Genomic DNA, 14,552 nt, shown 5'->3' with positions numbered 1-14,552 from the left:
CTTTGTCCAGCAGCCCCTGGTGACCCCCTCTGCTCATCCAGGCCAGGGGTCTCTCAACGGCAGAGACAAGCCCCTGAAGGTCCCACAGGACACTGACCCCTTTCCCTGGACCTTGCTGGTCAGAGTTGCAGGAATTTCAAATCTGCCTTTGGAATGTCCCATGTACTGTATCAGGGGACTTTGGCTGAAACTTCCATTTAACAGTCCTGCACCCTGGCCAAGGCTTCCCAGGCAGGCACAGGGCCCAACCCAGAGCCCAGATATGATCCAGTTCAGTGCGGACGAAGGCCACACACATCACCCTGAGAAGATTCAGGAAAGCTGTGAAGCAAGAGAAAGTCATGCAGCTGGGAGTTCTGGAAAGGCTGCTCTGAGCTATAGCAGGAGGTGAGTATTGAATAGAATTGCAAATGGTTGGTCCCAAGTAAAAGCCTCCGCAGGAGCCAGGCAAGGTGAGCCAAGGTGGCACACATCATGGAAGCACAGGGCTGGAGTGTCTTCCGAGCGGAGGCTGGAAGGGGCAGGCCCAGGTGGGTGGGCCTGCAGGATGGGCCTGGAGGAATGAGTCTGGAGGCTGGACACCATCGGGAAGCCGGGCAGGAGTTGCTCAGACCTGAGCCAAGTCAGGGAAGGCTCCCCAGGACTAGACTTTGCGGATCGGAGCTGAGGGGTGAACAGAGCTAACCACGAGAGATGGGGGACCCAGAGGCCTCCAGAAGCTGGAAGCCCCCTTTCCCCACAGAGAGAACCCTTCCAGAAACCCTGCCTCTCAGTCTGGGGTGGGGGCCCAAATGGCTCATTTTCAACCCTTGAAGCTTTGGGGAGTGGGTGTTTTGGGGGTGGGCAGGGGCTCCCAAGGGTAATGTGTGTTTACCCGCAGTAGTCGGGGAAGGCAGGCCATGTGAAGGCTCCCGGAGTGGAGCCGGTGCTCTGTTGCAATTACCCGTAAGCCTGGTGTTTACATGGGGGTTTTACAGAGAATTCAAAGCATATCTTCCTGTTGCTTTGGCAGCGAAGGCGTATCAAGTGAGTGTTCAAAAGGGCCGAACCGCCTTTGCAAAAATAAAAACCAAATGGCTGAGTAATTTCCACCAGAGAAGGACTTACTCTCGCAATTGCATGGTCTATTTAGCATGCTTTCATAAAACCTTTTAACGAATCAGCCCTGAACTCGAGCGCCAGACCCAACCCACCTGTCAAGCTTGCATTTCCAAACACAGGTATGGCCGCTTGGGAGACTGGACGCAGGTTTCTGTCCCCCGCACAGGGTAGAAGTCCCCAGTGTCCTTCAGGACAAGCCTGGGGCAGGAGGCAGGCCCCGCATTCCCAGCAGCAAGGATGCGAGGACTCTGAGCCAGCCAGGGATGGAGGGCCCAACCCAGAGGAAATCCCCGGGGAGGGGGGACAAAGCAGCATGTCAGTGTGTGACACCATGGGGACACTGGGGGATCCACAGGAGGCCTGACTCAGCCTGGGGAATCAGGGAAATCTTCCAGCTGGAGGAGCTGCCTGAACCAGACACTGGAAGGATAAAGTAGGAGAGGACAGACCAGGAGTGAAGGAAGTCTCTGTGAGAGGAGAGCACTCTGAGAGGAGGCCAACCTGGTCCGAGGAGAGTCAGTGATTTGTATGTAGTTACCTAAAGGAGACAAGAAGAAAAATGCTTTCACACGGAAGATTCCATTCCAGAAGTAAATGGTAAGCCATTCAGCCAAGCTGGGCTGTTGGGGTTTGTTAAAGGAGCAGGATCCCAGCCTCAAATGAGGGGAAACATAGAAGGCATTATTAAGTCAACCGTACTGAGGTATTGGGTCTTAGGGTAACTATGTGCTTAACTTAACAAGAAACTACCAAGATGTTTCACACAGTGGGGCCCATTTGATACTGCTACCCGCAGTATATATGAATTCCTACATGCTCCACATTTTCTTCAACACTTCATATTGTCAGTCGTAGTAATGTCAGCATTTTAGTGGATACTTAGTGAGTGATATCTCATTACAGTTTTAATTTGCATTTCCCTGATGAGTAATATTGAGACCATTCCATGTGCTTACTGGTCATCTGAATATCTTCTTCTGGAAAAGGTCTTTCAACTCTTCTGCCCTTTTTTGCTGTGTTTGTCTTGTTACTGAGTTGTAAGCATTATGTGTTTTGGACACACAAGATCTATTTAGATTTTTTTCCCTTCTGAATTTTGGCTTGCCTTTCTTTTTTACCTTTTTATTTTGAAATAATTATAGATTTAAAGCAAGTTGCAAAAGATTTTCGAGGAGTCCTATACACCCTTCACTCTGCCTCCCTCAAGCCTAACATATTGCATAACAATAGTGCGTAAATAAAACTAGGAGATTCACATTGATATGGTCCATGGAGCTTATTTAGATTCCTCCAGTTATAGGTACACTCATGCATGTGCGTGTGTGCGTGCGTGTGTGTGTGCAGCTCTATGCAATTTTATCACATGTAGCTGAATATAACTGTCTCCAGGATCAAGACACTCCACAAGTCTCCCTCACACTGCCCCCTTATAGCCACTCCCATCCCATCCCTACCCCATGGCAACCAGTAATCTGTTCTCCATCTCTATAATTATGTTATTTAATAAATGTTATATAAAAGGAATCCACAATATGTGTCCTTTTAAATTGGCTTTTCTTCACTCAGCCTAGTTCCCTGGAGATTCATCCATATTTCGGTGTGTGTCAATATTCATTCCTTTTTCTTGCCAAGCAGTGTGTTCCATGGTATGGCTATACCACAGTGTTTCCACATTCACTCGTTGAAGGTCGTTAGATCCATTCTAGGTTTTAGCTATTATAAATAAACATTCCTGTCCAAATTTCTGTGTGAAAATACATTTTCATTTTCTGGGATAAATGCCCAAGAGTACAATTGCTGGGTATTCTAAGTCATTTCATTAATAAGTTTAAAAGGAACTACCCAAGTATTTTACAAAGTGGCTACACCATTGTACATTCAAACCAGGAATGTATGAGAGATCAAGTTTCTCTGCATCCCCACAGCATTTGGCGTTGTCACACTTTTTTATTTTAGTTGTTCTGATCGGCATGTAATAATATCACATTCCCCTAATGATTACTGCTTTTGAGCATCTTTTCACAAGCTTATTTGCCATCTGTGGATTATCTTTGGCAAAATGCCTGTTTATGCATTTTGCCCATTTCCTAATGGAATTGTCTCTTACTGTTAGACTTTGAGAGGTCTTTATATATTGTAGACACTAGTATTTTGTCATATATGTGGCTTGCAAATATTTTTCTCCCAGTCTGTAGTTTATCTTTTCATCCTCTCAATAAGGGTCTTTCACAGAGGAGCAAAAGTTTTTACTTTTGATTCATTTTCCTTTTATGGATCATTCTTTTGATATCAAGTCTAAGAACTCTTTGCCTAGTCTAGGTACCAAAGATTTTGTCCTAATTTTTTTCTAAAATTCATTTAGTTTTACATTTAAATCTATGATCCATTTTGAGTTCATATTTGTATAAGGTGTGACGTTTAGACTGAGGTTCATTGCTTTGAATTACGGCCCACTCTAATCACCTCATTTTGACTTGATTACTTCTGTAAAGACTCTATCTCCACTGAGACTCAGTTACATGAAATCACTAAACAAGCCACTTGGCATAAGAAGGTGACTCTTTCAATGGGGTCTTTCTTAGACTTATTTGATTTTGATTGGTTTGGGTCTTACAGATCATAGCTATGAAGTACTTCCCAGTGCAGCTCCTCTTTTTTTTTTTTCATAGTTCTTTTTGTAAAATTTTATTGAAATATAGTTGATTTACGTGTTAATTTCTGCTGTACAGCAAAGTGATTCAGTTATACATATTATATGTATACTTTTTCATGTTGATTTTCATTATGGTTTATCACAGTATATAGAATATATTTCCCTGTGCTATACTGTAGGTCCTTGTTGCTTATCCATCCTATGTATACTAATTTGCATCTGCTAATCCTAAACTCCCAATCTTTCCCTTCCCCACCCCACCTCCCCCTTGGCAACCACCAGTCTGTTCTCTATGTCTGTGAGTCTGTTTCTTTTTCATAGATATGTTCATTTGTGTCATACTTTAGATTCCACATATGAGTGATATCATAAGTACAGCTCCTCTTGACTTGCTAGATGGGAAACTGCCTGATTCATGAGTGTTCAATAAAGCCAATTAGATCTTTTAAATTTAAAAGAGACTCTATCTCCAAATAAGGTCACATTCTGAAGTATAGGGATTAGGATGTCAATATATGAATCTTGGGGAACACAATTCAACACATAACACTAATTTAAAGCCTTGCTTTTTAATACAGATTTTAAAAAGATTTTGTCTATGCCTACTCAAAAGCTTTTTGGAGTTTTGACAAGAATTACGTTAAACCTATAGATTGACTAGGAGAGAACTGACTTGTTTACCACGTTAAGTCTTCCAATTCATGAAGATGGTATGGTTTTCCATTTGTTTAGGTCTTCTTTGACTTCTTTCACCAACATTTTGTAATTGTCAGCTTTTCTGATCCTGTACATGTTTAGTTATACTTGCACCGAAGTGTTTTATTTTCTGTGGAGTGAGTATAAATGATATTATGTTTTTAATGTCAATTTTCAAATGTTCATTTTTAGTATATAGAAATAAAATAGACTTTTGTATTTTGATCCTTTATCTTTCAACCTTGCTGAATTAACTTATTACCTCTAAGAGTCTGTTCATATATTTTGCAGATTCCTTTGGATTTTCTACATATACTATCATTTCATCTGCAAATAGGGGTAGTTTAATTTCTTCCTTTACAATCTGTGTGCTTTTTTCCTTTCCTTGTCACAGTGGCTGGAACTTCTAGTACTATGTGAAATAACAGTGGTGGGAGCAAACATCTCTCCCTTGTTCCCAAACTCAGAAAGAAAGCATTTAGTCCTTCATCATTAAGTATGATGTTAGCTATAGGTTTTTGGGTAGATGTTCTTTAGCAAGTTGAGGGAGTTCACCTCTCTATTCCTAGTTTGTTGACGCTTTTTAAAATAATAAGTAGGGGCTTCCCTGGTGGCGCAGTGGTTGAGAATCCGCCTGCCAATGTAGGGGACATGGGTTTGAGCCCTGGTATGGGAAGATCCTACGTGTCCCGGAGCAACTAAGCCCATGCACCACAACTACTGAGCCTGTGCTCTACAGCCCATGAGCCACAACTACTGAGCCCGTGTGCTGCAACTACTGAAGCCCGTGTGCCTAGAGCCTGTGCTGCACAGCAAGAGAAGCCACCGCAATGAGAAGCCCACTCACTGAAACAAAGAGTAGCCCCTGCTCTCCACAACTAGAGAAAGCCCGCGCACAGCAACGAAGACCCAACACAGCCAAAATAAATAAATTAAAATAATAATAATAATAATAATAAATGGCTATTGGATTTGTCAAATTCTTTTTCTGCATCCATGGATATAGTCATATTTTTCATCTTTGACCAGTTGATGCTGATGGTATTGATTGATTTTAAAATATTAAACCAGACTTGATTCCTGAAATAAGTCCCACTATGAGTGTATAATTTTTTGCTTTATATTCCTGGATTTGATTTGCTCATATTTTGTTGAAAATTTTTGCTTCTATATTCATGAAAGATATTAGTCTTTCATTCTGTCTCTCTCTCTGTCTCTCCCCTTTCTCTGGTTTTGGTATCAGGGTAACATTGGTCTCATAAAATAAGTCTGGCAAGTGTTCCCTCTTTTTGTACTTTCTGAGATAGATTTTGCAGAAATGGTGCTAATTCTTCTTTAAATGTTTTCTAGAAGTTTCCAGTGAAAAATCATTTTGGCCAGCAGATTTCTTTTCCAGCAGTTTTAAAATTACCAATCCAATTTATTTTATGGTTATATTACTATTCAATTTTTCTCATTCATCTTGATTGAGTTTCAGTTGTTTTTAGTGTTTGAGGAATTGATCAACTGATTTCTTCTAAATTGTCAAATTTATTCTCATAGAGTTTATTACAGTATTCCCTTACTACATTTTAAATAGCTGCAGAAGCTCTTGTAATACCCTCTGTTTCATTCTTGATATTGGTGATTTGGGTCTTCTCTCTATTTATCTTAGTCTTGCTAAAAGATTATCAATTTTGATGATATTTTTCATTAATTTTCTGTATTGTTTTGCTCTTTTCAATATCATAAATTTCTGCTCTTATCTTTATTAGTTCCTTCCTTCAGATTGCTTTGGATATATTTTGCTCTCCTTTTTCTAATTTCTTGAGGGATGACCATATATTATTGTTTTGAGAACTTTTCTAAATCCTAATATAAGCATTTAGTGCTATAAATTTTCCTCTCAGCATGGCTTTTGCTGTATCCCACAATTTTTGATATGCTATGTTTTAATTTTTACCCAGTTCTATTTATTATTGTATTTTCTTTGAAACTCCCTATTTGTCCCATGGATTATTTAGAAATATGTTGATGATTACTTCCCAAGTGTTTGGAGATGTTCCTTTGGTCTTTACCTTATTGGTTTCTCAGTATGATTTCAATTCTTTTAAATGTGTTGAAGTTTGCTTTATGGCCTATCTTGGTAAACATCCCATGGCTGTTTGAAAAGAATATGTATTCTGCTGTTGCTTGGTGATGTGTTCTGTGTTTTCTCAGTTGCTGAGAGTGAGGTGTTGAATTCCCAAGCATAATTATGGCTTTGTCTACTTCTCTTTTCAGCTCTATCAATTTTTGCTTCATGTACTTGAAAGAGCTGTTAGTGCATGATATTTAGGATTGCTATACCTTCTTGGTGGATTGTTGCTTCTATCATCATGTAATGTTCCTCTTTGTCCCTAGGAATTTTCTTTGCTCTAAATTCTACTTTATATGATATTAACATAGCCACTTATCCTTTTTAAAATTAATGCTTTGATTTGAGTGATGTGTAGAAACCTTTCTTCCATCTAGACTGTCTTTACCCTGCCAACTTTTAAAATATAATTTTCCTAATTATTTCTTTTACATATTTTGAGCACCACATCACAAGGGTGATACTACTTTTGTTTCAACAACAAAATATGATTAAAGAAATTCTTGAGGTAAAGAGATTACTTCTATTTTACTTCTCTTTTTACCTATTGTGTTTGCTTATATTTTTATCTATTCCTTCTTCTATTTTTACCTATTCTGTTGTCTTTCCTTTCTGAAGTTCCCAGTCTTCTTCTGTTATCATTTCCTTTATTTTGGAGAGATTTCTTTAGCTATTTTTTAAGAGTAGGTGTGCTAGCAACAAATTCTCTTATTGTTTGATCATCTGAGAGTGTATCTTTATTTCCCCTTCAGTCATGAAGGATAGTTTCACTGAAGATAGGATGTTAGGTTGACAATTCTTTTCTTTCTCATTTGAAAATCATTGTGTTACTTCCTTCTGAACTTCACAGTTTCAAATGAGGGATCTACTGCCACTTGAATTGGTGCTTCTTTGTAGGTAATGTGCCATTTCTTTCTGAATTTTAAAAATATTTTTCTTTGTCTTTACTTTTCACAAGTTTAACTCTGATGTGTCATGGTTGGTGTGGATTTCTTTGGATTTATCTTGTTTGGAAACACTCAGCTTCTTGAATCTGGAGGTTTATGTCTTTCATGTGGCTTGGTTTTTATTTTTTAATGGAAACTTACAAAAGGCAAAATATTTTTATTTTGATGAAGTTCAACTTGCCAATTTTTAATTTACTTTTTGTTCTTTTTTGTCCATTCTAAGAAATCTTTGCCTATACAAGTTCATGAAGATTTTCTCCTATGTTTTCTTGAAGATGTATAGTTTTAGCTTTTTAAGGTCTCTGATCCTTTTGACCTTAATTTTTGTGTATGAATGAGGTAAGAGCCAAAGCTCTATTTTTTTCCTGGTAGATATCTGGTTTTTCAAGTACCATTTGTTGAAAAGAATTTTCTTTTTGTAGTGAACTGCCTTGGTACCTTTGTTGGAAATCGATAGACTATATACATATAGATATTCCTGGATAATTTCTGAACATGCCATCCAGTTCTATTTTTCTATATCTACTACATTGTTTCATTTGCTTAGTTTAATAACAAGTCTTTATAACTTTATGTCAAGTCTTGAAACCAACCAGTGTAAGTCCAATGTTGTTCTTTTAAAATTGTTTGGTTTAGATGTATTAGGTCCTTTGCATTTCTATGTCAATTTCTACAAAAAAGCTTGCTAAGATTGGAATTGCAATAGATGTATAGAACGATTTTGGGGAAACTGACATCTTAAAAATATTGATTCTTCCGAACAATGAATACAATTTATCTCTTCATTTTTTAAGTCTTTAATTTCTTCCAGCAGTTTTTGTAATTTTTAGTGTATAGGTCTTTTGGAAATATTTTTGTTAAATTTATCCTTAAGGATTTTATGTTTTTATGCTATTGTGAAAAGTATCATTTTATAGTTTCATTTTTCCAGTTGTTCATTGCTAGCATATAGAAATACAATTGATTTTTAAATTCTGATCCTGTATTCTGTGGCCTTGATGAACTGGCCTTTGCCAGTTTCTCCAGTCTTAACACTTTTTCCTCTTTCTCTCTTTCTTTGTTCATTATACATAAAACTGATTTATGCTCCAGGTCTTTGCTCAAATGAGTTCCAGTAACTCTTTTGCATATTCCTTAGAAATTCCTATGTGCACAATAGTAGCATCTGTGAATGTCATCTAATATATAGGGCTTTTATTTCTTTCTTGCCTATTGCTTTGGCTAAGTACACTATTGAATAGAAGTGTTAGAATGGATTTCCTTACCTCAATTCTGTTTTGGGGGGGAAGTATCTAGACTTTTATCAAGTTGAAGATATTCCCTTCTATTTATTATATATTTTCATGAAAGATTTGTCTTGAATGGGTGCCTAATTTTATCAAGTGGTTTGTTTTATGTTTGTTTGTTTTTGTTTTTTGAAATGATCATATGGCTTTATTCTTTATTCTCTTAATTTGGTGAATTACATTGATTGATTTGAGAATGTTAAACCAACCTCACCTTCCTGAGATAAACCTCACTTAAATATATGATCCTTTTTTTATATTGCTGGATTTGATTGCTAATATTTTATGGAGAATCTTATGTTTGTATTCATAAGGGATATAAGTTTATAGATTTCTTTGTATTTTTTGGTAATATCTCTAGTTTTGACATCAGTGTAATTCTGGCCTCATAAAATGAGATAAGAAGTGTTGCTTCATCCAGTATTTTTTGAAAGAGTTTATATATTATATCATTATGAAATGTTAGCTAGAATTCACCAGTAAGGCAATCTGGGTCTAGAATTTTGTGAGGGGGGCAGGAAGGTTTTTTAATTATTAATTTGAAAATTTTTATACACAGAAGGCTAACAAGATATTCTCTTTCTTCTTGCACCGATTTTGGTTATTTGTGTCTTTCAAGGAATTTGTCCATATTATGTCAGTTGTCAAACATTTACATAAAGTTGATCATAATATTCTTTGTTGTTTTTTTAATGTCTGCAAGATCAGCAGTAATGACCACTCTTTCACTCTTATATTGGAAATATATATCTTCTCCATTTTTTCTTATCTGTCCAGCTAGAGATTTATCAGTGTTATTCAAAGAACCAAATTGGGGGTTCATTGATTTTCTCTATTATTCTTCTATTTTCTATTTCATTGATTGTTTCACACAGCCATTTAAATTTAAACTTAAAGCAATTAAAGGTAAATAAAATTAAGAATTCAAAACTCAGTCACACTAACCACATTTCCAGTGCTCAACTACACTGTATAAACATTTTCATCATTGCAAATAGTTTATTGGTAAGGCCTGTTCTGGAGGGAGGGAGGTCTGTTTCTCAATTGGTCCCATCTCCCCCAGCTAGGCATTTTCTCTAAGCTTCGTAGGGGTCATGGGAGAGTCAGGTGGCTCTTGAAACCATCCTGTCCTCTTGATGACCCCGGCCTTGGTCCCAGCCCAGGCCTTGTGGCCACCTCCTTTCTTCTTGGTCCCTTTGCCTCCTCTCAGTCCCAACTGTCTGTTCTCCACTTTTGTTTCCAGAGGGAGCTTCCAACACAGTGATCTGCCCCTGCACCACCTTTCACAAATTGCAGTGCTCCCATTACCTGGGCTCCCACAGGACTTCCCAGCAGAGCACGATCTGTTTCCCCCATAAGCCTGAGCCATGGTTGCTAGGAGCAGCCCCCACTTTTAAATGAGCCACCAAGAACATCCATGTCACTTGCATCACTTGGCCTCAGCCACCCACTGGACTACCAGGAAAAAATGCCACCAGCCCCAGAGCTGCATGGCCCCTTCTCTTGGACTTGGTTTATGGCCTAAGCCCCAGAACCAAGCCCCAGGGAACCTCCTCTCCAGGCCCTCCAGGGCCAGCCTAGGAAGGCAGGTTCCAGATCTTTGAGTCCAACCAAGTTTAAGAGTGAGACAGAGCATCCAGGAGGATGTGAGCACCCCATCGGAGGTATTAGGGGTGTGGGGTTGAAGGCCAGACAGCACTTGTCTGAATGGGCTCCTAGGCTGTGGCTGGGGGATCTTGCACTCTGCCACCTGGGCTCCCAGGAGCCTGTGCCTGCCTGCACAGGTCAGCCCAGCCCACCACAGTGTGAGTGGCCACAACCCCTCCCTGCTGGCTTAGCCATGCCTCTGACTTCCTGCCCATCAGCCCTCAGACCATGAATCACCAGCAGCCTCACAAGAGGAAGCAGTGATAACCCCAGGCCTCAGAAGGGCCACCCTGGATGCTTGTCTGTCCTAATCCACCCCTGCAGGGCAGGAATTAACAGCCCCTGCTCCACACATGCCATTAGTCCCTCTGCCTGGAGCCCTCTTCCTTACAAACTCCTTCTCTCCACTAAAACATCCCTCTTCTCAAAGCCCCCCTTTGTCCCCCTCCCACCTTCCTGTTCCCTCCTTCCTCTGGGGTCCCTGGCCCTTCAATCCACCTTGCTTTCCCACTATCCACCAGCCACTGGTGCCCTTGCCTGCCCTGAACCAGGGGCTCCCCACGGCTCCAAGGCCCACGTCGAGGACATAGACTATCCTCTGGGGTGAAATGGGCCAGGAGGGTGTCCATTTGACCACACAGAGGATGCCCTGCTGGGGCTCTGGGCACTGAGGCATGAAAGAATTGAAGGCCTGGATTGTGGGGGTCCTGTAGGCAGTTAGTGGGGAGCCACAGAAGGTGGCTGGGCTGAAGAATGACCACAGGAGGTGGTGTCTGGGACTGAATTTGGGGACTGAAGAAGGGAATCAGGGAAACAGAGTCAGGACAGGGCTGGTATAAGGCATCCTGGGGAAGGCTAGGTTGGGGCGGGCAGGTACATGAGACCTAAAGAAGCCAGAATCAACCCATCTAAGCGTGTTGGTGGAACGACAGATAAGAAGGGCCCCTGAGGCCAAAGTCACTGAGGAGTGAGGGTTTGGAGCAGCTGAGTGGGCACAGCTGAGGGGTCCCCTCCAGAAGACTGCAGGGTGAGGGCAGGAGAGCTGAACCCAGAGAATGCCCACATCTGGGGAGAGGAGGAGGGAGGTTTTGAACAGATGGAGAAGCCACCCCTCCTCCCTGAGTGGAGACCATAGCTGGAGCATGAGCCCCCTTTCCCCCACCTTCAGAGCTGCTTCACAGGTTGCAGCACAGCAATTCAAGAAGCACATGGAGCGTTTGATAGATTGGAAATATATCCTAAAGCCACAGTCACAAAAACTATATGGTCTGAGTCTAGAACAGAAAAAACAGAAACAAAAAATGAAAGAATTCCCCAGAAAGTATCCTTATTTACATCTGCCACAAGCCCCCAGATGCCTCCTTCTCATGGAACCACCCCCTCAACCCCTAACCCTGGCACTGCTCCTGGTAACCCCCTGGGAAGAGCAGAGTACAGACACCAATAAACTTTGCCAGAGCTTAATCCACAGCCACCAAGAGAAACCCACCAACAAATGTCTGTGTGATATGGGTCACAAATACCTGGATGTTGATGGAGGATAAACTTGGGATCCCTGCTCTTGGCCATTAACTACAGTTCATCCCAGGGAGTCATAGTTAGATCATTTTAAAAGAAAAGAATAAGAAAGTAGGACTGGGGTTTTCCCTCAGATTTAAGCATTTGAGCAAAGATACTGATCCCAGAACACATTGTAGGGACCCATCTGTGAGCCTGGCTTTGGTTTATCCCTATGACCCCATAGAAGGTAAGATAATTGTCCCCATGTTACAGCTCACAGAGGTGGCTTCTCTACCAGCTGCAGGTGCAGAGCAGGGAGACCCTTGATGGCCCATCGCAGGCAAAGTCATGCAGTTTTCCTAAACTCTAAAATAAATTAAACCAAAAAGGAGGGAAGGAAGGAAATATAAATGTGGCAGACCAAAGCTTACTCAGAATTGTGGCCCATTTATATGAGATTTCTCTTTGATAAGCAAAAGAGGTATTATTGGTGTACACATATGCACAAGGTATCACTGACTCCAGACAACATTCTAGTACAGCATTCTACAAAAAATCCTCCCTCTTCAAGGTAAAAAGGCACATATTGTAACACATGTGGCTTTACACACTTACTAATCAGCCAAAATGAGTAGAAAAGATAAACAGCAGTGTCAGCCTAGCTGAGCCCACATCCGGGGTGTGGAGACCCTGGTGGCCTGTCGGGGCTGTGCTCTCTCAACACGCGACCCATTTGGGCCGGGCAGCCCGAGACAGCATGCTCAGGAGTGTGCAGATGCTCTGGCCCAACTCAAGCCAGGCACATGGGCCCTGTTCTCCTGACCATCAGGGAGGCCAAGTCGATGGCTCCATTTTACAGGGAGGAAATTGAGGCCTGCAGAGCCAGGACCATCTCTCTGCTCCTTCCTACAAGCTCCAGCACATCCGCTGTTTGGTAAATGCAGTTGGGCGGGGTTGGGGGACAGGAGGGATTGCGATCTTGAAATAACACGGGCTGGAGTGTGGGTTCAGGCCGGCAGGCCGGCAGGCGGACAATTAATTACGAGGATCCCGCTTTGAGCCGGGCGAGGGCCCAGCTAGGCCGGGTGTTTACATGCACGCTCGTCTGTTTGGGGCCTGCAAATCCGTGTCAGATGTTAATGGAACAGCATCATTTTTCTGCCGAGGTGGCATCCCCTGGGATGTTTGGATGAGGCGGCCGATGGGACTCGGCCTGGGAAAGGCGGGCTGGCGGCTGAGGAGGGAGGCCATTTGTCAGGCTGCCCGACAGCCCACAGTGCTCCGCTCACACCACCACCCCTCCTCAACCCTGCAGCCCCACCTGGTGTCCCTCCATCCACCGGGCTCTAGGGACACAAAACCGTGAGTGGTGAAAAGTAAGGATCCACTCCAAAATATGGGAAGGAGACTGCAAACTGGATGTGAATAAACGTTTAACTGATCATCGACACAACCACCTGGGTACACACCCAGCCCAGGGCGCAGCCTCTGCTCCACACCTCACACTTCTGCAAGTCGGGGTGCACGTAGCATGTCTGTTGACAGATCTCTCAGGCCAGGCCTGGCCACCTAAGGCCGGGCTGTGTCCTGTGTCCTGCTGCGACTTGCCTCCTGTGTGGGCAGTCCTCTGCAGGCCATAGCAGAGAAGACGTAGGGCAGACCAGGTGGGGACATGCTGTCCCCTCAGCTCCAGATCCCTACTCCATCACCCCCCTCATCATCAGGAAGGCTGATGGAAGAAGAGGCCCAGAGAGGGGAAGTCCTGCCTGAGATCACACAGCAAACAGGCTGTCAGGGCAGGCAGGTAGAGTGGGGCGTGCCCCAGTAGAGGGCCAGGTGGGAATGGCGGGCCTGTGGGGAGAAGTCAGCCCTGCAGCACCTCTGTGTGGGGTCGCGCTATCAGCCACTCTACAGATGAGGAAGGTGAGGCCAGCCCCAAGGTTCCACAGCCAGGCTGGGCTGGGCCTGCCATGGGCTCCTTGGGCCAAGAGTATAGCCACTCATGTCAGGGGGCGCAGCCTGGACCAAGGCCTGGGGCAGACAAAGCCTTGCTGGAACCCTGGCCCTGCCAACTTCTCCACCCACACTGCCCCCACTGTTCCTCACGAAGCTGGATCCTGCCCCAGGGTCTTTGCTCTACTGTTCCCTCGGTCGCAACACTATTCCTCCATGGTCTCTGGGCTCTGCTCAAAGGTCACCTTCTCAGAGAGGCCTCCCAGTCCCAGGACCCAAGCCTGAGGTGTAGGGGCAGTGGTAAGTGATTAGCCTTGGGAAAGCTCATGGCACCCTGCCCAGCACACTGTAGGCACTCAGGAAATGGGACCACACTGGCAGCACAATTACTACATGAAACCTATGGAATTCAGCACCAGCCTCTAATGTCTTTGATATGAATCTTATGCACCATTATCATTATTGTTATGGAGAATTGCTTTCACAGGGCTGGGAACACAGCCTGAAGTTTTACATCAGCAGCATCTTTTTCTTTTTTTTTCTTTTTTTTAAAATTAATTTATTTATTATTTATATTTGGTTGCACTGGGTCTCTGTTGCTGTGCCCGGGCCCTCTCTAGCTGCAGCAAGCAGGGGTCACTCTTCGTTGCAGT

This window comes from Balaenoptera musculus, chromosome 6, assembly GCF_009873245.2.
Source record: "Balaenoptera musculus isolate JJ_BM4_2016_0621 chromosome 6, mBalMus1.pri.v3, whole genome shotgun sequence".
Lineage (NCBI taxonomy): Eukaryota > Metazoa > Chordata > Mammalia > Artiodactyla > Balaenopteridae > Balaenoptera > Balaenoptera musculus.
Note: the sequence above shows the minus strand (reverse complement) of the source record.